The sequence below is a fragment of the Periplaneta americana genome, chromosome 12 (assembly GCF_040183065.1).
Source record: "Periplaneta americana isolate PAMFEO1 chromosome 12, P.americana_PAMFEO1_priV1, whole genome shotgun sequence".
In the NCBI taxonomy this organism is placed as follows: domain Eukaryota; kingdom Metazoa; phylum Arthropoda; class Insecta; order Blattodea; family Blattidae; genus Periplaneta; species Periplaneta americana.
The window spans coordinates 125,779,158-125,804,321 of NC_091128.1; the positions used below are offsets into that span (position 1 = coordinate 125,779,158).

The 25,164-nt window shown below is 36.6% G+C and overlaps 1 protein-coding gene across 3 annotated transcripts in view; it reads right to left on the reverse strand.

Annotated features, from left to right (window-relative positions):
• Window positions 1-25,164, reverse strand: part of rdo (reduced ocelli) — an 819,123-nt gene that overhangs the window by 103,605 nt on the left and 690,354 nt on the right. For all 3 annotated transcript variants that reach the window (XM_069842056.1, XM_069842055.1, XM_069842057.1), the window contains one exon: window positions 7,113-7,198. The gene's annotated coding sequence lies outside the window, so the exon portion shown is untranslated. The remainder of the gene's footprint in view (window positions 1-7,112; window positions 7,199-25,164) is intronic.

Below are 25,164 nucleotides of genomic sequence, written 5' to 3' on the forward strand. Positions count from 1 at the left end.
TGAATGAGAATCTGCAAGCAAGTCACCATTCTCATCCTTCACCACATTTACCCTTGCCTGATATCCATTCTTAAATTCCTTTATGCTGTTATATAAATCTCTAATGTTTTCATTCGTACTACTTGTTTCTACCTCATTGAGTTTTTCCTTCAAGTAATCTCTCTTTTTATTCCTAAGTGTACAGTACAACTATTTTCCCGTCTTTCATTGAAATAAGTATCTTTATTCGCCACAACTGGATACTGTAAGAATTTCAATTTTGCCTGTTTCCTTCTTTCTAGTACTGTGCAATGATAATAATAATAATAATAATAATAATAATATTGTTGGTTTGATACCTGTAATACCGATCGGATTGTGTAACATGAGACGTACATAATTCTTTTTTTTTTTTTTTTGCCACTATTGGCTTCTATATTCGCTTATAAATTTCAATAGTCCCTCGAAAGTATACATTGAGATGGAGGTTTTTCTATGTTGTTTATGTAGACCTATGCTCTGAATTGCCTCCAAGCAAATGACGTCAGAATAGTGTGACGTAACTAATTGTCGCTACTAAGAAAGTGACTACATTTTATCGAATTGATCCCCAAGCGTAAACGTTTAAGGTTAAAAATGCGGCTTCCATAATAGGCAATGACATCCATAGTTTTCTGATGAACATGAAGCCAAAGTGGAATGACTTCGTAAAGAATCTGCTTCTTTTAAGTGCAGACGAAACGAGCATCGGGTAAGTCTACAATTCTCATGAGGGAGAAAGAAGGCGCTTCTTCGTATTTGTGGTGACATTTAATCGAAATGGCAACGCACTTCAATTGCAACGTGAGAACGTCCAGTGCCCTGTCTTGTTGTGTTTGACATGCGGTAACATGTCTAGTGGTTTGGTATAAACTGAAGATGTTTTCTACGCATTACGGCGGAGGGGAGTGAGAGCGTTTGTCCACCGGGGCGGTGGTCCGGCATCCAAGAGCCGTCGGCGACGTCGGCGGTCACCTAAGAGACGTGCCCGGAATGCGACGGGCCGCCCGGATTATATACTGTGTAACTACCGGCAGGCTGGGCACTATCTATCGATCCCACTCCGCCAACAAGAGTGGGTCACATCAACTCCACCGCAGGATGTATGCACTTGAAAACAATCCCACTGACAGATGTGAATTACACACGTAATTTCACTCTCCCTTAATGTCCGTTTTGCTTGTTAAGGATCTGCGTATCTTGACTTCGGCCGACAGTGTAATCAACTTGGTATTTACATGTAATTTCGAACACGGGTTATCCTTCGCTCTGGCTCAAGTGGTGGGCCTAGAGCTTCCCTCTATAAAGGCAACGGGCTCGGGATCAATTAGCAGCAGACATTTAAAGATATTTAAACTGCAGGAGAAGATGAACTTTAAGGTCGAAACAATATGAAACAAGATCATGGCATAGCTCGGAAGTAACTAACTCTATTCCAAGGCTGTGTTCGAGCGCGATTTCAATTTTCACTTGAAGCGATTACCTAGTTTAATTCTTTTCGTATTTTTTTTTTTTTACTCTATGGCGAATGTCAGATAATATAAAATGGCGAATTCTCAAAATATAGCTCGCGCAAGAAACGATTACCGAAAAGCAATGGTGGCGTTGCTGTGTGTTTTGACGTGTGTATGTAGGCACGCCGAGGGAGGAGAGGTGTGGACCGATGGAAGTACTGTCTCTTCCAAGAAGATGAAGAGATGAGGATATTGCTGTGGAAATAAAGAACGTAGCAGGAGAAAAATTCGAAGCTAATTAAACGCGCAATATATGTTTACGAATGAAATAATAATACTGTGCAATACAAGACACGTATTTGCATTCAATAGAACAAACTAAAGTCGTAATGTAACTATCACAACGCAAGACTGATTCTATCGGTGTCATTTCTATTCCGACTGTACTCTTGAATATCATTCAAGCTATCTCGTGACCTTTCCTGTCGCCCGCTCTTCCTTATCGCATTGTTTGATTCGCATTCCTTCCGTCGGTATTCCCTGCTTGCGAGACCTAGTGTTTATCGGGCGGGACATAAGGAATCCCTGAACAATTTAGCCCAAGTAGGCTTTGTATGTACACACCATAGAATTACTTTTTCGTTGGTTATTTAGCGACCCTGTATCAAATACTAGGTTATTTAACCTCGATGGGATTTGTGATAGCGAGATGGTATTTGACGAGTTGAGGTCGAAAATTCGCCATAGATTACTGACATCCACCTTAAGATTGGGAAAAACCTTGGAAAAACCCAACCAGCCAGTCAGCCCAAGTGGGAATCGAACCAGCACCCTAGTGCGACTCCGGTAGGAAAGCGCCTTAGCCAACAGAACTACGCCGGCTGCTTAGAGTGAATTTCCTGCAGATTATGCTACCCGCTAAGCTGACTCTAGCATCAGCATTCTTCTGCAACAATTAAAAACCGTACATCATAATTACTGGTAGTCGTCTGCCGTAATTCACAGAAGACAGGAGTCTTCATGTTCCGTGGGGAAAGAAACAACTTGCAGGACCGCGGTGCCTCTTATGCAGATCTGAGTCGTCCATAATCCACAACCACTGCTATCTTGCAATCGTTTGACAAACCACAAAGAACAACCGCCCAGGCGCACGGTCGATTCGACGACACGCATACACAACTGTTGCCCTATTTTTCGAGACGGAGATGATAATGAAAGTAGGAGGATTAAGGAGAGTGTCAGTGGAGAATCCCTAGAAAAATCCTCTCAACTTGGCCTCTCCCATAAAAAATACAACTTCGTCATCGCAGACATTCGAACAAAAGTTGAGTAGCTGATATAAAAGTGTTATACGTACGTACATACACATATACACGCATACATACATACATACATACATACATACATACATACATACATACATACATACATGCATGCATGCATGCATGCATACATACATATTTTGAGCATGAAATGTCATTATGAGCGATTATATCATTAATTTGAAAGTTATTCGTAAAAACGTCATACTGTGAATCAGTGTTTGGAGTTGCTTGCATCGTAATACAGAGTTGGAACATAAAGTAAAGGGAGAATTGTGCTGTGATGTGAAGTACGGGATAGAAGGGGAGATAGGTTTGGTGAGTATCATCTTCTCTCATAAGGGATAGCCGTGCCGAAGTACGGAACGCTATGTACGCCGCGCGCCACACACATCCTTGCGGCCAAATGCATTGAAGTGGAGGAGGAATATCCGAAAATCTGCTTCCAAGGTGAGATAGGTTTATTTTATGAATAATACAGTACTTTCAATTAATATTTCTGTGCACTTCAATTGATTATTATTCTTAGCTCTGCTCAAAAATCACTGCTACTTTCGTAGGATTCAATCAGCTGTAACTGCTCAACGGTTGATAATATCGGACTCAAAGTTCATATGATATTTTATGCTCAAAATAGCTTATAGAACTGATTGCTAAAAACGCGAGTCATTAGTCGTGAAATATAGAGCCGTCACGGCGGTCTAGTGACCAGAGTTCTGGACTCATTATCTTGTGGATTCGATTCCCGACGTACCGCCGATTTATGATTTACGTTGGGCAAGCCCTTGGTCCAGATAACACAGGTATTTTCTCCGATAGCTCCGGTTTCTTTGTGGCATCCCAACAAATCTCCATCATCATCTTCCAATGCGTGTGTTGCGTAGACCAGTCTCCTATGCCGCACTCCGTGAAAGGACTCTTTCGTTAAATTGGTCTACGCATCTGGCTTTATAGTCTATGACCTATGGATGAATGACGAACACCCGAGAGAGAGATAGAGAGAGTATTTGTGAGTGAGTGAGTGTTACGTGAAAATTAATGCACGTCTTAGCTTCATGATAAAAGTTGGGGATAGAAATAGAAAGATCAACCATTATTTTACTTCAACAAAAACTCGTAGTTAGGAAATACATCTGTTCGGCAAAATAAAAATCACCTAGGTTAAAACATGTCAATACTAAAGAGTGACGGCTATATCAGCAATGAGCAGATTGGACTTCTCAGTTACAAAAGTCTATGCTGACATCACGAGAAATTACGAGATTCTTCAGATGGAGATTTTGTTTATATCTGCCAAAACAATTTAAACACATAAATATTCGACTGACATTGAGTCAAAATCTTAGTTACGACCTATAAAACCAGCTTTCACAACTGTGCCGCTAATTTATTACGTATTGTTTGGTCTTGTGTAGCTGCGTAAAATAAGACGTCAGGTCTAGTATTAGCAACGCGAATGAGAGCTGGATTGATTCCTCACGTGGAAAGAAATTCTTTCATGAAATTTCGGCCAATGTATGGGACAGGTGGGCATCCTACATCGTGATAAATTTAGAGAGCTGCAATTGTTTTTAAGTCCATATTTACTGTTGTATTTCAATGTTTACAATTCCATCATCTCTTATTTAAATTACGTTATTGAAATCATGTTGTGTAAACTAAAACCCTAACATACACAGACCTAATATACTATATGAATACTGAATTTGATGATTCTTCTTTTTTCCCTTCGGTTTTTCCCCCTTAATCATTTTGCCGTCTTCAGTGACCATCTGGTCCTATCGTTCCAGTCTCCTTCTTTTTGATTCTCTGTCTTGCATTATAGTTCTGACATGGATTTTCCATTTGAATCCTGGTCTTCCACGTTTATTCTTTCCTGATGGTGCCCAATCAAAAATAATTTTGGGCCATTTTTCATTCCCCATTCTTTGCATATTGCCATACCATTTAAGATTTTGATTTTGTATTATTTTTATAATAGATATTTAATTTTCATTTTCCAAAATATTTAATTTCTAATTTTATCTTGTCGTTTCTTTTGTAAATTTCTTCTCAAATAGTAAAATTCGGCAGTCCTAATTTTATTTTTAAAATGTTCTTAAAGTGTTTTAATACTGTAATATCGTAATTTTAAGTATACATTTAAATTATTTATGGAAAACACTGTTGAATAACGACTAATATTTTAACACGCTTAATAATTTTATTTATTTGTTGATCAGTTGAAACCCAAGTTCCAATTTCGTACAATAAAACATTCTGTATAATACTCTGATAAATTTTAATTTTGGTTTATTTTTTAATATTTTTGTCCAAATTACTCCATGTAGGCCTATGGTGGCAATCTTTGCCAAAGCAATTTTTGTTTGTATATCTCTTTCACATGATCTTGTATTTGTAATAACTGACCCTAGATATTTAAAAGACACTTTCTAATTTTTTCCGTTTCAATGAGTAATTCATTTACTCTTTTCCCATGCAAATATATTCTAATTTTTGTAAATTAATATTCAAACCCCATTTCGTATATTCTTCGATTAATTTGTTCAACATATAGGTCATACCTTATTCTCCTGTAAATAAAACCTACAAATAACAGGGAATATAATGTGTTCTTATTTATAGGTAGAACCATTCCAGAACATTTTTATACCACTCACTAAGAGCTTGATCTAAAAAATATGTTAAAAAGGATTGGTAATTGAATTATGATAATTTACATTGAGTATGCCCGAGAGCGAACTGAAGCTATCTTAATAAGAAGATATCAGCTGAACTGAGAATTATTAATGTGTCTTAAAAAGTTCTCACATCCACATCTGTATTGTAACGGTTAGCGCGTTTGGCGGCAGGACGCAAACCCAGGTGTCCCGGGTTCGAATCCCGATCGGGGCAAGTTTCCTGGTTGAGGATTTTTCTGGAGTTTTCCCTCAACCCAATATGAGCAAATGCTGGGTAACTATCGGTGCTGGAGTCATTTCACCAGCATTCATTCATTCATTCATTCATTCATTCATTTTATTCCATAAATCTTACATGAGCAATGAAGCTTTAAGATGTGGAACAAGTAAAAATTTTACAATATTACAATTACAATTTTTACAAATTTTTATAGTTTTACAATTTAGTAATTTTCTACAATTTTTACAATTTTGTGCAATTTTTTACAATATTTTGGCGAGATGTAGTGAGATGAGGTGAGGTCCGAGGATTCGCCAAAATATTACCCGGCATTTGCCTTTAGGTTGGGGAAAACCTCGGAAAACCCCAACCAGGTAATCAAATCAAAGGGGGCTAATCAAATCAAAGGGGTTGATGCCAAGGACTCGCCACAGACTCGCCATAGACCATCCGGCTTCAGTCCCACGGCTTTACATTTACCTTTATTTCATTCAGACGCTAAATAACCTGAAATGTTGATACAGCGTCGTAAAATAATCTACTAAAAATAAAGTTCTCAGTGGATCATTTCCATAAACATTTTATAATTGCTTATTTTATTATTTTGAAGTAGGTTCTTTTACGACGCTGTATCAACATCTTAGGATAGGGCCTATTTACCGTCTGAATAAGATGGTGATAATGACGGTGAAATGAGTCCGGGGTCCAGCACCGATAGTTACCCAGAATTTGCTCATATTGGATTGAGGGAAAACTCCGGAAAAAATCTCAACCAGGTAACTTGCCCCGACCGGGATTCGAACCCGGCCACCTGGTTTCGCTGCCAGGTGCGCTAACCGTCACTTCACAGGTGTGGACTTAGTTATTTTACGACAATTTTTCAACTGCTATGGTTATCTAGCTTCTGAGTGAGATGAAGGTGATAATGCCGCCGAAATGATTCCAAGGACCAGCGCCGAATGTTACCCAGGATTTTCTCTTAAAGGGTTGAGGGAAAATGTCGGGAAAACCTCAGCTCGTTTCAACCAGAATTTAAATCTGGACCCGCTCGTTTCACGGTCAGGCATGCTAACCGTTACTCCACAGCGGTGGATTTCATAAGCATTAGAGACCAACTAAAAAGTCGTGTCAACAACGCTGCCCCCGTATGGATTATTGGTTCAGTTTCACTGATAAACTAATACATGCCCTTTAAGTTGTCGACGATGCAATTATCGAACGAAAACTCTTGAAATAAAGTTGGTGAATATTAATGGTCCCTATTAGCAAGGATTAATTAGCGAGAAACTGACATATCGGCTTCTAATTAATATCGGCGCGTAGTCTGTTGGATCCCTTTTCTCTCTCTTGTCTCCGAAATGGAAGTTGCTATAAAAAGAGAACTTGGAAGAGTATGATGATCAATTAGTGTACCTACCTTTGTTATCTGACTGCAAAGAAGCTTTCACTGCCGCTGCGGTTGCCAGCAGCGTAACGATTGGTTGGCTGTCCGGTTAGTAGAGCCTGCACAAAAACAAGAACTTCGTTAAAAACCCAAACCGAAAGTACAGTCACTTCTACATACTAAGTAACAGACAGTGTGATTCAATGTAAGAGTGGACTATGCTGAAGACTCTCAAATCTGGTTATTTAACTACGTACGCATGCGGGCTGTTCTGCAGCATCGATAGAAATGTCCGGTATTTTAATGAGAAGAGTCCGTGGAATCGCAAAGGGATTACCAGACATTCGTCTTTTATATGTTTCACTTATAATCGCTTTCACGTTGATATCGTATGTCGTCACCTGTCTGAAATGATATAGTCAATTCCATTAATGTCGCCGTTTTACCGTGAAATTCGGTATATCTGATATTATATCTGTTATTTTTATTTACTTATACAGGGACATCATTTTATTTTTACTAACATTTTTAATATTAACCTGTCTATACCTTTAGAGAACCGGAAACACCGCTTGCTCCCCCCTCCAAGACTGGAGTTCGATGATACTGGCGTAAAACACAAATCACTCTACTAGGTATAGGATGGAAGAAAAGTAGTTCATCCATTTACGTAAACTAGGAAATATCGCGATTTTGAGTTTGATAATTGCCATTAGGTTTTTCTTTAATCAAAGTACAGTACTGTATTAAGAATAAGTGTTTTTACTCACGAAGTGAGTTATCCATGCGAAATATTCATTATGCAGTGTGTACTGTCTACAGCACATTAGCGTACAATATAGAGAAAGAAGTTAAATTGAAAAATAATCATAATATGAATATTTAAACACAAGTTTGAAAATGGTGGCCGTTCATTTCGATACAGGCTTCAGTTCTTTTGTGCATATTATCGCACTATAGACTATTGCATCTAATTCCAATTGCCAGTTTCGTCCTTCGTACTAGTAACTCATGTTGAAATAATTCTGTACCTACTCTACGTACTGTGAATTCAATCTTCACTTCTGCCCGACCTGAAAATATAAAATTACTCAAACATGCTATCTACTGTCCGTCCAAGTGGTTATGCCGCAGGATTGTAGAAAGGGAGGAAATCACGTGACAGTTAATTACTTAACGAGGCCCTTTTATTTAAGTTAAATTAAACAGCTGTATAATATTACGTAAACGTGCAATTCCTAAGAGAAATTAATGTTTTCAGAAAAGAGCTAAGACAGCCCAGCTATTACAGAGGGGCGAGCAGAAGCAGGTGGGGGAAATCGGGATGCGACGTAGGCAAACGGACAGTACCTGTGCAAAAATAAGATTCAATATTGAAAGCTCTTTCGTCACTGGAAAATGCGAACATATTTCTGGAACGTACTATACTCAGTAACTCAGTACTGCTTACTATCTGCGGTCTTGGTTCTGTGTGGAGTTGGAACTTCCTTAGTAGAAGGGGTGGGAGTGAAGTACATTCAAAAACTCAGTTACAATAAAAATTGAAGTAAAAATAAAATGATGTCCCTGTAGTTATTATTTATGGGCTATTAAAATTAATTAACCTTTTTGTATGAAGCAGTGTTTACAATATTTCATCCCCTTCCACTACTATGCTAGTTTAGCTGCTAGTTAGTTTACAACAAACAAACAGATAGCCATTCCTACGAGCAGTGGCGTGCCGTTGCACCTCTGAAATGTTGGCATACATCGCAAACCAGTTCTAATTGTGTAGCTACTACTCTAGCATGAACACCAATGAAAATCAGAATACACAATATAGGCAGGCGAATTAAGGGGTTAGGTACAGCTTACAGCAGTAAAATTTTGCAAATATTCAAACATTTTTTCCTCCATTACTGTATCTTTTACAATAATGAAAATTAGTAAGTGTAAAACACTGTCCTTCTGCTACATGAAAAAAATATTTTTACAATTAAAACAAATTATTTACATTTTTTTTTTCAAAATTCATTTCACTGTGCAGTGATGAAGTATATCCCACATAACTCAAAAACTATCCAACATAATGTGATGAAATTTCTTGTGTGTATTTATGTATGTCATGTCTACATCACATCTCTACCTTTGATAGATTATCTGATAAAAAATAAATTCATTTAAAAAATGGTCAAATGTCAGAATTTTCTTCTAACGCATGAGAAAAAAATATGATTTATTAAGGAATATAGTTGAAAGAGCATGATATTGTAAACATGAGTTTCAGCAATAAAATAAAAGAGAGATAACATGATAAAGTTAACAAGTTTATGAGTTATGAGGGAAACGCTTCATCACTGCACAGTAAACTGCCACCATTTTGAATTCTAAAAAAAAATGTATATATAAATAATTTTTTTAAACCGTAATTTTTTTCATATAGCAGAAGGACAGTGTTTCACACATACCAATTTTCATTATTGTACAAGATAAGTAATGGAGGAAAAAAATTTTGAATATTTCCAAAAATTTTACTGCTGTAAGCTGTACTTAATCCCTTAAACCGTACGTTACTGTAGGAGTGGATAGAAGACGTAGTTTCGCTGTGAGTACGACTAAAGAATGAAAAGGCGTTAATGAAATCCAGCATACATTATAATCCATTGTTCATACATTGGTTTTCATTTTACTGCCTCCTATCGTATACCATTATGGATCCAGCACTCGGAAATCTGTACACATGTGGACAAGTCTTTATGTTATTTAATTCTCTCCCATAAAAGCACCATAACACATGACAAACATAGAATTTTACGGATTTACGCATAATTTGTCGGGTATGAAGATGTTATTAACGAATCGATTGAGACATTCGTGTTATTTTGAGACACACTGAAGAGGTATGGAGTATAAAATAATAATTAAATAATAATGTGAGATTTGACGCGCGGAGAAAGTGAATTTTCTAGTAACCATTTTCAATGTCCTTGTAATGAGAGACAACACATTATGTTAAATTTAAAAATTTTATAATCAATACTCTTCAGAATTAAATCAAAGTAAATAGCTATTTGATTTATTATAGCTAAAATAATAAATAAAAAAATTAAGCACAAACAGTTATTTTCGTTGGAAACATCTACGGTACAGTCGGTCTAGGTGGCGCAGTCGGTATAATGCTGACCTTCCTTGCTCGAAGTTGCGGGTTCGATCCCGGCCCAGGTCGATGACATTTTATCGTGCTTAAATGCGACAGGCTCATGTCAATAGATTTAGTGGTATGTAAAAGAACTCCTGCGGGATTCCTATATTTTTCTATGTTTTCCATAATAAATTCTTCTGCACTTTATCGAACGCTTTTTCGGAGTCAATAAATAATATGTTGATAAATGGAAGTCTGATTCAAGTATTTCAATCATTTTATAGAAATAATAACATGATAAAAACAGTTTAAACTGGATCGCTATCAACGAAGAATCAATCAAGGAGTAAAAGAAAAATGTCCTTTATCGCTGATTTTATTTAACGTTTATATGGACTAAGTCATAAAGAAATAATAGATGAACGTAAAAACACTATAACAAACAGAAATAATTTGATGACTCTATTATTTGTAGATGATCAGCTCATCATAAGTAGAACCGAAGACGAACTTCAAACAACAGTCCAAAAATTAAACCATGTTGCCAGAGAATTTAATTTACGATTTCAACTGAGAAAACAAAGGTATGGAGTTTAAAGAAATGTTTTATTTCAAATAAAAGCAAAAAATGTGATAAATGGTAAAATAATCAGCAGATTAGCGAATTTAAATGTTTAGGTTTTAATGTCGCACATAGAAAGGGCACAGAAACAAAAAGTACGGAAAGAAATATATACTAAATAATTTCAAGGGAAAATTTGTTCCAGGTTCCAGGGCCGCATATTGAACTCGGGATCTTCGTGAGTGAGCCAAAGCTTTACCGACTGAGCAACCCAGGAACTGCCCCAGATCCCGGTTCAATTTTTCCTCACATACCTCAGGTGGTTTGACAGGACATCAGAGTCCAGCACTGAGTGCACAGTTACTGTGTGTCTAACATTTGAACAATTTTTTTACTTGAAATTATTCAAGTCAGCTTTACAGGGAGCTATACCTGAAAGTCAGATTTATAAAATGCTAATAAAGTTGTACAACGCCATAGAGATTCCATTATAATTAGGCCTACTCGTCTCTGCACCCACAACAGCCCAATAAATTAAGAAGAATAGAATTTGCAGAAATTAAATACATTTGTTCTGTGGCAGGATACTCAGTAAGAGATCATAAAACTAATAATGCCATCAGACAACAATTAAATGCCTAGACCAGCGGTCGTCAGCACAGTACACCTTCGGGCTAGCGTCTCTTACCCGCGGATAAGACATTGCACTAGCATGCATCCGTGGCTGCTGGCGGGTATGCTTTCTCCCTATCCCATCTGCATTACGGTGCATATTGCGATACACTTCTTACACGTTACTCATTTCAGCGAGTGCTGACCATGACTGGCCTAGACCATCTTAGACTTAATCTACCAATACATATATAATTGAAATTATCATCTACAATGCATGCCAAAAAAGAGAATTAGCGAAAACCATACTTTTCTACAAATCTAGAGGAAGACGGAAGTAGGGAAGACCATGGACAAGATGGCGCGGTATGACTTAGGAGTTGGAACAAGACAATTGGCCTGATCCATGGTGTTGGCGATGATGAAAGTGTTAAGGGGTTAGATACAGCTTACAGCAGTAAATTTTTTTTCAAATATTCAACATTTTTTCCTCCATTACTGTATCTTGTACAAGAATGAAAATTGGTATGTCGATGGTCCAGAACCAGATTGTTCCAAGTACAATTTGATATTTTTTTTTTCAACAGAGCCATTTTAAGCTCCTGACATTCAAACCTTCATGAAACAATTTGGAGTAGCTTCATAGCAACCTTATGTAGAGGAATATTTATAATTTTGTTCGATTCATATATGCAGACAAGAATCGGAACACAATGAAACACAGAGTTCTTTCTTATAAAAAGTTGGACTTAGAACAGTCTGGTTCTCAGCCATCGATGTGTAAAACACTGTCCATCTGCTATATGAAAAAATATATATTTACGACTTAAAAAATTATTTATATATATGTTTTAAAAATTCAAAATGGTGCAGTAATGAAGCGTTTCCCTCATAACTCATAAACTTTTTCATATTCTCTCTCTTTTATTTTATTGCTGAAACTCATGTTTACAATATCATATTCTTTCAACTACATTCCTTAGTAAATAATATATATATTTTTTAATTTGTGCTAGAAGAAAATACTGATATTTGACTATTTTTAAAATGAATTTATTTTTTATCAGACATTCTATCAAAGGTAGAGAAGTGATTTTGCATCATATTGTAGATATGACATGCATAAATGTACAGAAAATATTTCACCACAGAATGTTGGATAGTTTTTGAGTTATGAGAGAAACGTTTCATCACTGCAAAGTGAACTGCCACCGTTTTTGATTTTGAAAAAAATATATATATATAAATCATTTTTTAAAATCTTAAAAATATATTTTTTTCATATAGCAGAAGGACAGTGTTTTTGGCATACTAATTTTCATTATTGTACAAGATACAGTAATGGAGGAAACACATGTTTAATATTTCCAAAATTTCACTGCTGTAAGCTCTACCTAACCCCTTAATAGAAGGTTGAGAAAAACAAGAAAACTACAAAAAAAAAAAAAAAAAAAAAAAACCTTTCTCTACCAAAGCTGTCCACAACAAATATCATTGCATTCAATACAAGGAAAGGAGCCTGAGTCAACAGAATTGTAAGTTCTCGTTTAACACTGGAATACCAGCCTATGGCTCAGAGCCGTGTTTTGGAATCTGTTTTGTCCCTTTACTTTTATGTTTTCGAAAGTCTCCGAGGTATCGGAGAGTTTACAAAGAGCTACCCTAGTGTCATTCCGTCTATCTGAATGTGGATGATATATGAACGATACATAGATATTAGACTGACTTCCTTTCACACAAAAAGCAAAATGTAGAGGTAGATCTGAAGATCAGATCACTCAGGCGAGTAAGAATAATTTCTGTCCTGAAGCATGTAGACAGATGATTTTTCCATGGATACCTGTCAGTTCTATATTTTGTCAAGACAAATTGTTGGTTGTTGATCTACAATTCTTCTCACTAACATAAATTCAATTTTTCTCCGATATGATCAAAATAGTGCTGCGTCCACTACAAATTCAGCATATCTGACTCTAATTACACCACGTAAAAATACATTTATCTCCATTTCATAAGGATTTAAGTCATGTGTCTTGTTTTTTCTTTGTTTTGTGCTGTTTTAAGCTGTGATACGATTACTAGACGAAGTTCAGGTCCCGATGGGAAGATACAGGTCAACTGATAGCGGAATGTTGGACGGAGGTGTTTACTTTTTCCGATCTAGTTGGATATTTCGTACTTGCGAGAACCGAAGCTGGGAGAGTTAGCACTACTTGAAGTGATTGCGATGTCGAAAACAAATTTTTAAATATACATTATTAAATTCCTTCCAAAAAAAGCCTAATAGTAGAAATATTTTAAATACGTCACAATATTACTGGCAAAAAATACAGCCTTAATTATGGACTAAAATTTAAAATTAAGTACCGCTACCTATATTTAAAAATTATTCTTTACAAACCCAAATTAGAAATTGGACATATTTAGAAAACACAATTCAAATCAATATTAATATATTATTCTACTGAACATACTATATATTTTTAATAAGTTATATTGTTAATTTGAAATACCAGTACTTCATTTTAATTCATTTGATTCTCAGTTTATTCTGTTTTATTATCAAGTCATTTTTACTTCTTACTAACATTAAGTTCTTACTAAAAAGAATATTTAAGTTATTTTATGCTCAACCATGCCGAAATGTAGTAATTATACACCTGGTAGCAGTCCTTTAATGCATGTCATTAAAGTACACTTACTCATTAAAGTACAGGTGTTCAGCCAATGACAACTCAGCTTACAGGTGTTCAGCCAATGACAAGTCAGCTTTGTACCGTTATAAAACCGCAAGTATCGATTATTCTCGGATATGCAATCGAAAGAGAATTAGCGAAAAGTCAAGGAGGCTGGAAATTCAATACTGTCGCAGAAGGATATGTTCTGTTATTATAATAATTAGCGTTAATTGTAAATAATATTCAAATAAATTCAATTTGTCATCTCGTTTTTCAATGTCGAATTCAATAATAAAGGTTATATCAAGTTTAACGGGATTACATCAAGATCAATGACATTATTGTTCCTCGGAAAAAATCAATACTTTTGCGTCTGCGCACATCTCACAATTCACGACCTAGAACAAGGTCACTTCCGATCTTGTCAGATACAAACAAAATGTATACATCTGAATAATTTCAAGTTAGAAATATGGTCGAGCATAAAAAGTCGTATGAAACTCGCCTATAATGATAATTAAGACGCTCGTATGAATATTATGAAACTCGCTTGCGCTCGTTTCATAAATAACCATACTTGCGTCTTAATTAGGCCTACTATCATTATAGGCTCGTTGCTTAATGTACTATTCAATTTAAGTATATGATATTATCTTTGTTTCTCGGTAATGAATTTTACTCATACTGGGGATGGGTTTATATTAAATAGAAATATTGTGTTCTAAATGTTTTATCTAAATATTGTTTCTTTTATAGTAATCTAATTAGTTTCAGGCAAGTGTATTTCTGTGACCTATGTTTTATAATTACTGTATTTATGTTGTTACTTTTCCTTATTTTGTAATTTATGTAAGCTTACTGTTACAAATGTTATGTGTTGTTATATTCTAATAATAAATTATTATTATTGTTATTATTATTATCATCATTATTAAAATTGTTACAAAGTATAACCTAACCGAGGCAAGAGAAGACGCGGGCGTAATGTGAACTATCGCGATGACGCTATACGAATTCAGGAGTTAAAAAAAAAAAAAAAAAGGAGCAGTACAAGTGGAGCTCCGGGCTGCAGAACTCCACTGGCCTCGGTCGAGTAATACCTTTGTAAATAGTATTGTCCTTTACAACAGTTTATAGAACTAAGAATAATATTACGTTTCTACAACCTAGAGACGATAATGCGATGTATTTCAATCGACGTAATATTTACGTTTGTCCTTCAGGCGAATATTTAATTTTTTCATTGCTCGGCCTATATTGCTCCATCCAACTAACATGATGTGTGTATGAGGGGAGAGGACTATCTTTCTAGCTTCTTTTAGTAGGTTATTTTACGACACTTTATCAACATCTCAGGCTATTTAGCATCTGAATGAGATGAAGGTGATAATGCCGGCGAAATGAGTCCGGGGTCCAACAACGATAGTTACCCAGTATTTGCTCATATTAGGTTGAGGGTTGAGAGAAAACCCCGGAAAAAACCTTAACTAAGTAAATTGCCTCGACCGGGAATCGAACCCGGGCCACCTAGTTATCGCGGCCAGACGCGCTAACCGTTACTCCACAGGTGTGGACCCTTGCCAATTACTTTGTAAATACTGTTTTATTCTGTGTTTACTTAACTTGAGAGTAAATGTGCCTCAACTTCGAAGTCTAATGATTACACGCCATTTTCACCACATGACGGAAGTTGTACCGATTTTCATATCTAATGTAGGATAAAATGTTGTACATAGCATTCGACCTTGGCGCATACTATTGTTACAGTAAACATTTGAGTTTCTGCCATGTTTATGTTCCACCACGGATCCTGGAACAGTGATTAGCACTTTAGTACCTCGCATTTTGAGGATAAACTTGTGCAAATTAATTTAAAATGACGCTAAAATTTCAATTTTAATTTGTACATCCGAACAAATTTGTAGCAATAACCTACACAATAGTTTATTGAAAAACAAAGCATAAGTTTACAAATGCGTACCAACTATACAACCATTTATTATAATATAAAGGTATAAATATGGTTGTGTTAAAAATATCCTGACTTAAGAAAATTCACAAAATTATTTAATTTTTGGTACGTTTGTCTTTTGGGTATAGGTGTACCGGTATTATCAACTAAGTATAATAAAATCGAGTTCAGTGTGTGTGACAATAACTATATGATTTGTATAGGACTGTACTTTCAAGTTCGATAAGATATTGCTGACAAATCGATGAAAAATGAGACGTTTAATACAGTAAAGGACTAGAAAAACTTTTAACCTTTGAGTCTCTGTTCGGAGGACTCTCTGTCAGAAAAACAAAACAAGTATCCTCGGGAGTGTTGTCTACAAAGTTAGAGGAAGTGATATGAGGTTGCAAACAGTTCTGCTACTCACGGGAGAAATATTGACTTCCAACAGGCAAACTTTTCTTGGCTTGTGTTCACTTAAATTTCAGTCACTGACAAAAAAAAAAAAATACAAATCTTAGGAAAGAACATATTGGAAAATAGCAATTTTGTACAGTTTAGTGTTTACCATATTTTCCATTAGATCCGAGGATCGAGTATTCAAACCCGGTCTAGGTTCATGGATTGTCAAGTATGATAAAAATATTTAGCTTGGCTACCTTTGCGAGAGAACAGTTGGTGATTTCTCTAGAACAGTGCTTCTCAAAGTGAGGTCAGCGGACTCCAGGAATTCCCCGGAGCTCATTCTGGGGATTCGCGAATATTCTGGATAGGGAGTTTTCTCTTCCTTCAGAAATATTTTTATTATTTTTTTTTCTTGTGGCAATAATGTAAGAAGCACATTTACCTTTGTTGGTACAACTTATAAAGCCTTTTTTCTTGAATTTTAACAGAAAAAATAAAGAATTCAAAATTAGCATGGTATTTTGAAAAGTCTTAAAAGATCTTTACCTATGTCTTGTCTTTTAAATGTATATTATGCTTTTATCCATTCCCATTTAATGTATATGTCATTTGTTTGGGGACATAACAAGAAAACTGCTTTGAGACCTTTACAAATTATTCAAAATAGAGCTCTTACGAACTCTGTTACATTTTCATTATTTGACTCTAGCAATTTTCTTTCGATCTACCAGTTGAATTAATTGTCCAATTAAGCACTGCTATTTTCGTGTACACGATATAACAGTTTTATGCATAGCAATATTATATTTCAGTTTTATAAAGATATAGCCTACATAACCTACTTCAATAAAACAAAAAAGAAATTTCAAGCACGGTTCAATAACCTATGGCACGAAAGGGATTAAGGATTTTTAATAACTTTTAGCCCATTTCCTTTAGAATATTACAAAGTTTTACCAAAATCTCTATGTTTTAAGAACCGTTTGAAAAAAAAACGTTTTTGGGAAGATTATTTATTTTAATTTACGGTTGATTTATATATTTGAAGATTTCAAACTTTTTCTTCTTTCTCCCCAAAACTTTACGTTACATTATTGCTTGTTCTCATTTACTTTCTTCCTTTAATTCTTTTGATATTTTACGTTTTTTACAGACAGTAGTTTCATAACTTATTAAATTAGATTGTGCAACATATGTATGTGTTTTTATATAGACCCTAAATAGTTATACTCATTGAGGTATAAATTAAAAAAAAAACAATCTTGATTGTGCAATGTAGCATATTTGGCGGACATTTTCTCTTATCTTAATGGAATTAATTTGGAACTACGAGGTGGAAGAGTGTTGATGGTTTCCAAGTTGAGAGTAAAATTGAAGCTTCGATAAAAAAAATGCAGTAGTGGACGAATCGAGTGGGAAAAAATTCCTATGCTTCGTTACAGATACTTCAGAAATGTATACTTATCTCTGAACAAGATCTTTCTGAGGAAGTGAGATATGATTGCATACCACTCGAAAGGACTGTCAGCTGCATACAGAAATTATTTTCCGGTTCCTAATTCTAACAATATGTGAATTCATAATCCCTTTGTTAGCATGGACATACACAATTTCACCAAAAAGAGAAAGATCGGCTTGTTGACTTGTCGTGTGACACTCCTTGGAGAAACGTTTATAGTGAATGTCAGATATTTATTGTTAGCTGAAAGTTCATGCGGAACATAAAGCTAATTACCAGAGAGAATCTTGAAACATTTAATGCCGTTTCCTGCGACTTACTTGTATGAACATTGTAATGTAGTTTATGCTGTGGGCAATTTTATTGTTTATGGTGGCTGTACTGTTTACTTTATTTTTCCTGAACGTACCCTGATCTTCTCCTCAGCTGATTGGAGGAACGACACGCATCGCCGGCCTTGGCTTGGAGACCGAGCGAATGGTCTGTTGGTGAGAGAATTCGACGCAGTTACGACTTCAAGAGAGAAACGGGCAGTCTCCCGTCTCTGCTAAGATAGTCAACTCATTGTATTACGTGGTTCCGGTGGTCAAGGTGACCCCGCTGATTTGGATAGCTGCGACTGTCGTCTGTGTGGTATAATTCATCGGTGGAACATCGTTTGGATATCATCGCTTTACAGACTAAGGGATGGTCTGTTTCATTCTCAGCATTCCTGATTTTCATATTCTATTCTACGAGGGATCATCGACGCCCATAAGCCTACAGGGAAGTTCTCTGGGGCCGTTACGCCATTAACGTATATAACGGCTTACTTGGTTACCGTGTGCTTTCCACGGATTTGAACTTTGATTCAGCTAAAGGTTGGAGACTACAACTTTATATGTCTTATTTGAGCCGAGTCTATTCAGACTGTATTTTCAATGAGTGTTCTGTTTATTCTGTTATACATCGCCTTTCTTACATTAATTTTGATGGCAGACATTAATATAGCAATCAGCTATTTATTTCGGGCCATTACCGCAACAGAGCGCTGCATACATTGGGCAAAGACTATTTTTTTTCCTGCCTAACGATGCTTCATCGAAGGAAAATTGTAATACAAGTTTGTTATATTTAACATGTAGAATCACCTCTTAAATTTTAGTGCAGAGGTTACCATCCATCCTGTATACATCCGATTGCATCTCCGAACCAACAGGCAAGCGCGCTATCGTCTGAGCTCTGCCGGTGACTGTGTTTTATGTTCAAAATCAAGATACTTTTAGTACCAATCAGAACATTCACAATTTTAATACAAGACATAAATCAGATCTCCATGTACTCTATATCAGTCTGAGCCTTTATAAAAAGAATTGAAATTCACTATTCGTGTATTACGGTCTTGAATGAGCGCTACCTAATTAACTTGAAGCATTGAAGGGCCAGGAGAAAAAGTTTACAACAGAATTAACAAACTTTCTCCATATTCATTCTTTCTACTCAAATGGTGAACTATTTATGCTTGTAAATCAAATTAATCTGTTTACTATGTGTTATATTTATTGTATAACTTTTGACTTGTTACATAGCTCAAAGTTATAATGCTGTTGTAAAATCTGTGGAATATAATAAATGAAATAAAAATAAAAAAATCACCATGATCTTAGAGGTTATGTATGAAATGTGGTATATGTATTACTAAGCTTATGTATAACTGCAAAACAGAACGTGTTTGCTTATTTGTTTTTATCTTTGTAGATTAATATAGATTACAAAATTTAATGTCCTGTGATGTTGAGGACATTTAATTCTACTGTAATGACAAATATCCTTGCTCCTGAATACCAGAGATGGAATTTAGAGCAAAGCTGTCTTTAGAAAGACGCGCAATTGGCTTTGAATACCAGAAAATATTGTGCACTCTTTCCCTGGAATGTAATGTAAATAAGGATTCCGAAATTAAAAGAGAACTAAAAATGAGACCTCTTCAAAGACAAATATATAAACGAGACTAATATTTATTCACAGCAAACAGAGACCAAGATTAATATGTACCACTCCAACCCATAATTTTCCCCAAAGTTCATAGCTCACATATTACATAAATTGGGAATAGAATCGCATTAATTACAAACACATTCAGTGAATTAAATAGGCTATTACGGGACATAAATATATAGAAAGATATTAAGGAATACAGATAAAAATTTAATGTGTAATTCAAAGCATAATATGACTTTCACATTAAAAGGACAGAATGAATTTAATACATTTGAAGTGGACTATTGTATAAGAACACGATAATTTTTTCTTTCTTTCTTGGTTATGTTTTATCTCATACTTTCATAGTGAATTAAAATGCAATGCAATGTAACTTAAGGTGACTTCTATCCGTGGACCAACATTTGATAGGTACACATTGTGGGCCTTCCTGCTAGTGCCATCAGAACTTCACAGGACCACCATTATGACATAATAGGCCAGCACATGACAAGACATAAACACTGAGTTGGGGATGGAATATATTTTTAAATCTCTTCTATTGCCCACGCCGCGAATCGTACAACCAACTCTTTGAAGTGTATTCATTATCCACAGAGCCTAGACAGCGGACTGAGTACTATTATACAGGGTGTTTCCGAGGTGGTTTTACAAACTTTCATGGATGATGGCGAAGGGCACATGTATCAATTTTAGATAAGGAACCATGGTCCGGAAATGACTGAGTCGAAAGTTATAGGCAAAAATAGTTGTTTGGAAATGGAATTGTAATTTGGCACCAAGTGCCCGTGGAAAAATGATATGGCCCGGATGTCTCCTATGTGGGTGCTTCGCCCGATACAATCAGTGAGCTTGCCTACTGTTCCCATTCGCTCATCCGTATTCGAAAATCAGGTCTGCTTATTCCGCTCTCGTGTACTTCTCCATTTCACTAGGACTGATCGACTGGACACGGGAACTTGTACACATACACTGCTGTCTACAGACGTGCATGTCAGGACCGACCATGTCCGTTACACATTACGCTATCTGCATTGCTTTAGTGTAGTTTCCTGTCCCCATCCCTCAGACAGCGCACTAAATGGAATACTGTAAGTAGACAACGTAAACAATGTCAGATGGATACTGTATGTGTAAGATGTACAGATAAATACACATAAGTAAGGTGTACAGAGGAATAAAATTATTTAATTTCCACAGAACTATTTTTGCTTGTAACTTTCGACTCGGTCATTTCCGGACCAGGGTTCCTTATATCAAATTGATACATGTGCCCTTCGCTATCATCCCTGAAAGTTTGTAACACCGCCTCAGAAACACCCTGTATAAACTAAAGAATGTGGAATTAAAATGAAATTGGATATAGAAATGAGAGAGAGAAAATGATTTGCTCACTAGAGGCTCCAAATGTTATATCGAAGTTCGTCCTTCGCTATGTGCGGGTGAGGGGTGTGTCGGATGTCCAAAAAAGTACAAAATTTGAAATGCTTACTGTACGGAAGCTAAAAGAGTCATGTTAATGATTTTTTTACAGATGCCGCTCCTTAGTAGTATGTAAACAGTTTGGCCTGATACCTGAGGTCTGGCTGCGAAACCAGGTGGCCCGGGTTCGAATCCCGGTCGGGGCAAGTTACCTGGTTGAGGTTTTTTCCGGGGTTTTCCCTCAACCCAATACGAGCAAATGCTGGGTAACTTTCGGTGCTGGACCGCGGACTCATTTCACCGGCATTATCACCTTCATATCATTCAGACGCTAAATAACCTAGATGCTGATACAGCGTCGTAAAATAACCCAATAAAAAAAATAAAAAAAAAAGATACCTGAGGGGCGATCTCGTGGTGACTCGATATGAGTCTGGGCCGATTGTGTTAGAATTGAGATACGGGAGCGTGCAGTACCTCATTCTGTAGCATAAGGACAAAGCTATCAGTGGGTAAAATACCATTTATCTGCGAGTTAAATTGCGAATGTTACGAGACTCAGTTTATGTTAAAATAGTAGTAGTAAAATGTTTAAATATGCCCAAGAAATTCGGAGCAAAATACTATCGCGACCGTCCAAATGCACCAAGAACGGTGGCCGAGGATAAAAGGATTCAGAAAAGGACACAAATGTGGGAAGACGAATAAAAATTAAATTTCAGGGCCCGGTTCAAAGCCGATCGCGAAAGTGGAAATTCTCTTCAGTGTGTAGTAGATACAGAACTGCTGTAAATTTAATATAAGGTGACTTTGCCATGAAGTGATTTTAAGATGTTACTGTGATTCAGATGTTTGTAGTTATTGTTTTGTTTTTTCCTACTATTCCCCATGTATGAACGCACCCAAATATAAATGTTGATTACTTCCGATCTAAATAGGACGCGGAAGATCTCTTAATATATGATAACTCAGAACATCGCACTGACAATGAACAAACATCTCTGCTGGAAACAGAATGCGAAATCGCGATTGTGGCTTCTTCGTATCGTCAAGTCTGCGCCTTAGCTGTCACTTGCATTGATTTACGCTCAGGAAATTGGGTGACGTTTTAGCAGAGTGATGTGGCTTTAGCAACACGGATCGATGTAACCTTACGCAATCTGTGTACTTCCAAGCGCTGGGAGTTATTGACGTGTTCACAAACATCGCAACATGAACGAAAGCAATGTTCATTGGGGAAGGTTAGGGCGCTAGGGTTATCGATCAAGGGAGCAATGTATTCTGCTGTACCTACTTGAGCTAAACACAACCAATTTGTAAGTCAATAAATAACCAAATATACAGAGTGTTTCTGAAATAACGCGACAACGTTAAAAATGTTGTATGTCGGCCCGAATTAAATATAATAAATCAAATTCATATAATAATAATAATAATAATAATAATAATAACAATAATAATAATAATAATAATAATAATAATAATAATAATAATAATAATAATAATAATTGAAAAATAAATGTCTCTAAACCAGGAATATTCACTGTTGACTCGATTGAGTCACAAACACCACCCCTCATTTTCTCCTACAACTTCGCAGCGCAGCCAGTGCAGTTATTTGTAGCGAACAGTAGGAGAACATCATAAACATTCAGTGCTGGATTCATCGTGGCAAGCCGATCTCGGCACAATTTCCATAATGAGTGGGAAGTGCAATATTTTTGTGTACAGGAAGGAGTGTTTGGATCAGATGCCTAAAATGCATTAATTAACTCGTTCTTCAGTTTCAACATTAAAAACCTTTATAATTTTCTTTAAACGGATTATATGAAATTGTTTAACTATGTATACAGGATGTTTAAAAAATACGGGGCATAATTTCAGGTATGTATTTTCCACATGTAGACAATCAAAATAGTTCATTACAACATGTGTCCGGAAATGCTTCATTTCCGAGTTATGGCCTTCACAACATTGAAATTCACCGGAACGTTTTTCTTTCCGCAGGTCGTCATTACAGAAGATGTTCAAAATGTCCACCTCCTGCTTGAATACAGACCTCACATCGATGTCTCATTGACCTGTGAACACGATCCCAAATTCCAGGAGTATTGCGTATGTCCTCAGAACATGCCACAATTCGATTCCGAAGGGATTCCAAATCAGGCACCGGAGACGAATAAACCAATGATTTTAAATGGCCCCACAAGTAGAAATCGAGAGGGTTCAGATCAGGTGAGCATGGAGGCCAAGCAATTGGGCCACCCCTACCTATCCATTGATCAGGAAACCTTCGATCCAAGTACCGGCGAGCAGTACGACTGAAGTGTGCAGGAGCGCCATCATGCAAGAAGTGAATGTGTTGACGATTGATCAGTGGAGTGTCTTCTAAAACATGAGGTATAGTGTTTTCCAGGAAGTTTGTGTACGCCTGCCCCGTAAGTCTGTTTACAAGTACATGGGGTCCAACTAATCGATCACCAATGATACCGGCCCACATGTTGAGGGAGAACCGCACCTGGTGATGAGATGGAACAGTTGCACGTGGGTTTTCATACGCCCATACATGCTGACTGTGGAAATTTGTTATGCCATCTCGTGTGAACTGTGCTTCATCTGTAAATACTACTGAGGCAGGAAAGTTCGGATTTACACCACACTGCTGCAAGAACCACTGACAGAACCTAACTCGTGTAGGGTAATCTGCTGGTGACAGGGCCTGTACACGTTGCAAATGATAAGGATACAATTGATACTCTTTCAACAGTCTCCAGACAGTCGTATGAGGAACATTGACTTGCAACTCTACCCTTCGTGTGCTGATAGAAGGAGTCATGTTCACAGCCTCCAGAATCTCCTCCTGTACTTCTGGAGTTGTAAATCTTGGTCGTCCCCTTCCCAAACCAGGAGAGTTAAATTTTCCATACTCGCACAGACGGTAATGGAGACGTACAAATGTCTTCCGATCTGGACATTGTCGCTGTGGGTACCTCTCCTGGTACAAACGACGAGCCAGCGCAGCATTGCCGTCCGCCTTACCGTACATGAAGTGTATCTCTGCCAGCTCTTGATTTGAATATATGTCGCACAGTCTAACGCCTACACAACACTGAATGTAACCTTCGCCTCGGAATGAACTGTCATAGTGCCCTCTTAATGTCTCCTTTGACGGCAACGACCTGCGGAAAGAAAAATGTTCCGGTGAATTTCAATGTTGTGAAGGCCATAACTCGGAAATGAAGCATTTCCGGACACATGTTGTAATGAACTATTTTGATTGTCTACATGTGGGAAATACATACCTGAAATTATGCCCCGTATTTTTTAAACATCCTGTATAAATAATTTATAGCTTTCACTTTTTTTCAGGGCATAATCATTCCTCAATTAACGGAAAATAAGTGAATAGCTGATTTGGCTTTTATGACATTAGTATTCATAGCTTGGTGACTTAAATGTAAGTATGCAAGGAAAAGACAAAAATATTGCTATTTTGAATGACAATATAGCCTACGCAATTTTAAGCCAAAACTAAAAATGTGCGAAGAACAATAATTACAAAGACGTGATTTTTCTTACTTCTTGTCGTTGGCGTCAATTTAAGTGAATCACAATAGTGACTATCCAAGTGTTCTAAGGAACTGCTTCACTCTTCTGAAAAACTGTTTTAAGAATTGCAGCCAATACAAGCATAATGGCACCTTTTTTGTAATCCTTTCAGGTTTCAAGTGTCCGAAGCTCCTTATGATTTGCAAAACGATAAACTGAGTTGCAGAATAATAGCTCTTTAATTTGTTCCGGTAGAGAAGGATGGGAATTGTATAGGCCTAAATCTTTGCTAGATATCACATTTCCGAAGTTACGTTACTTTGCAGCGCGAGTGTTGTCAGTT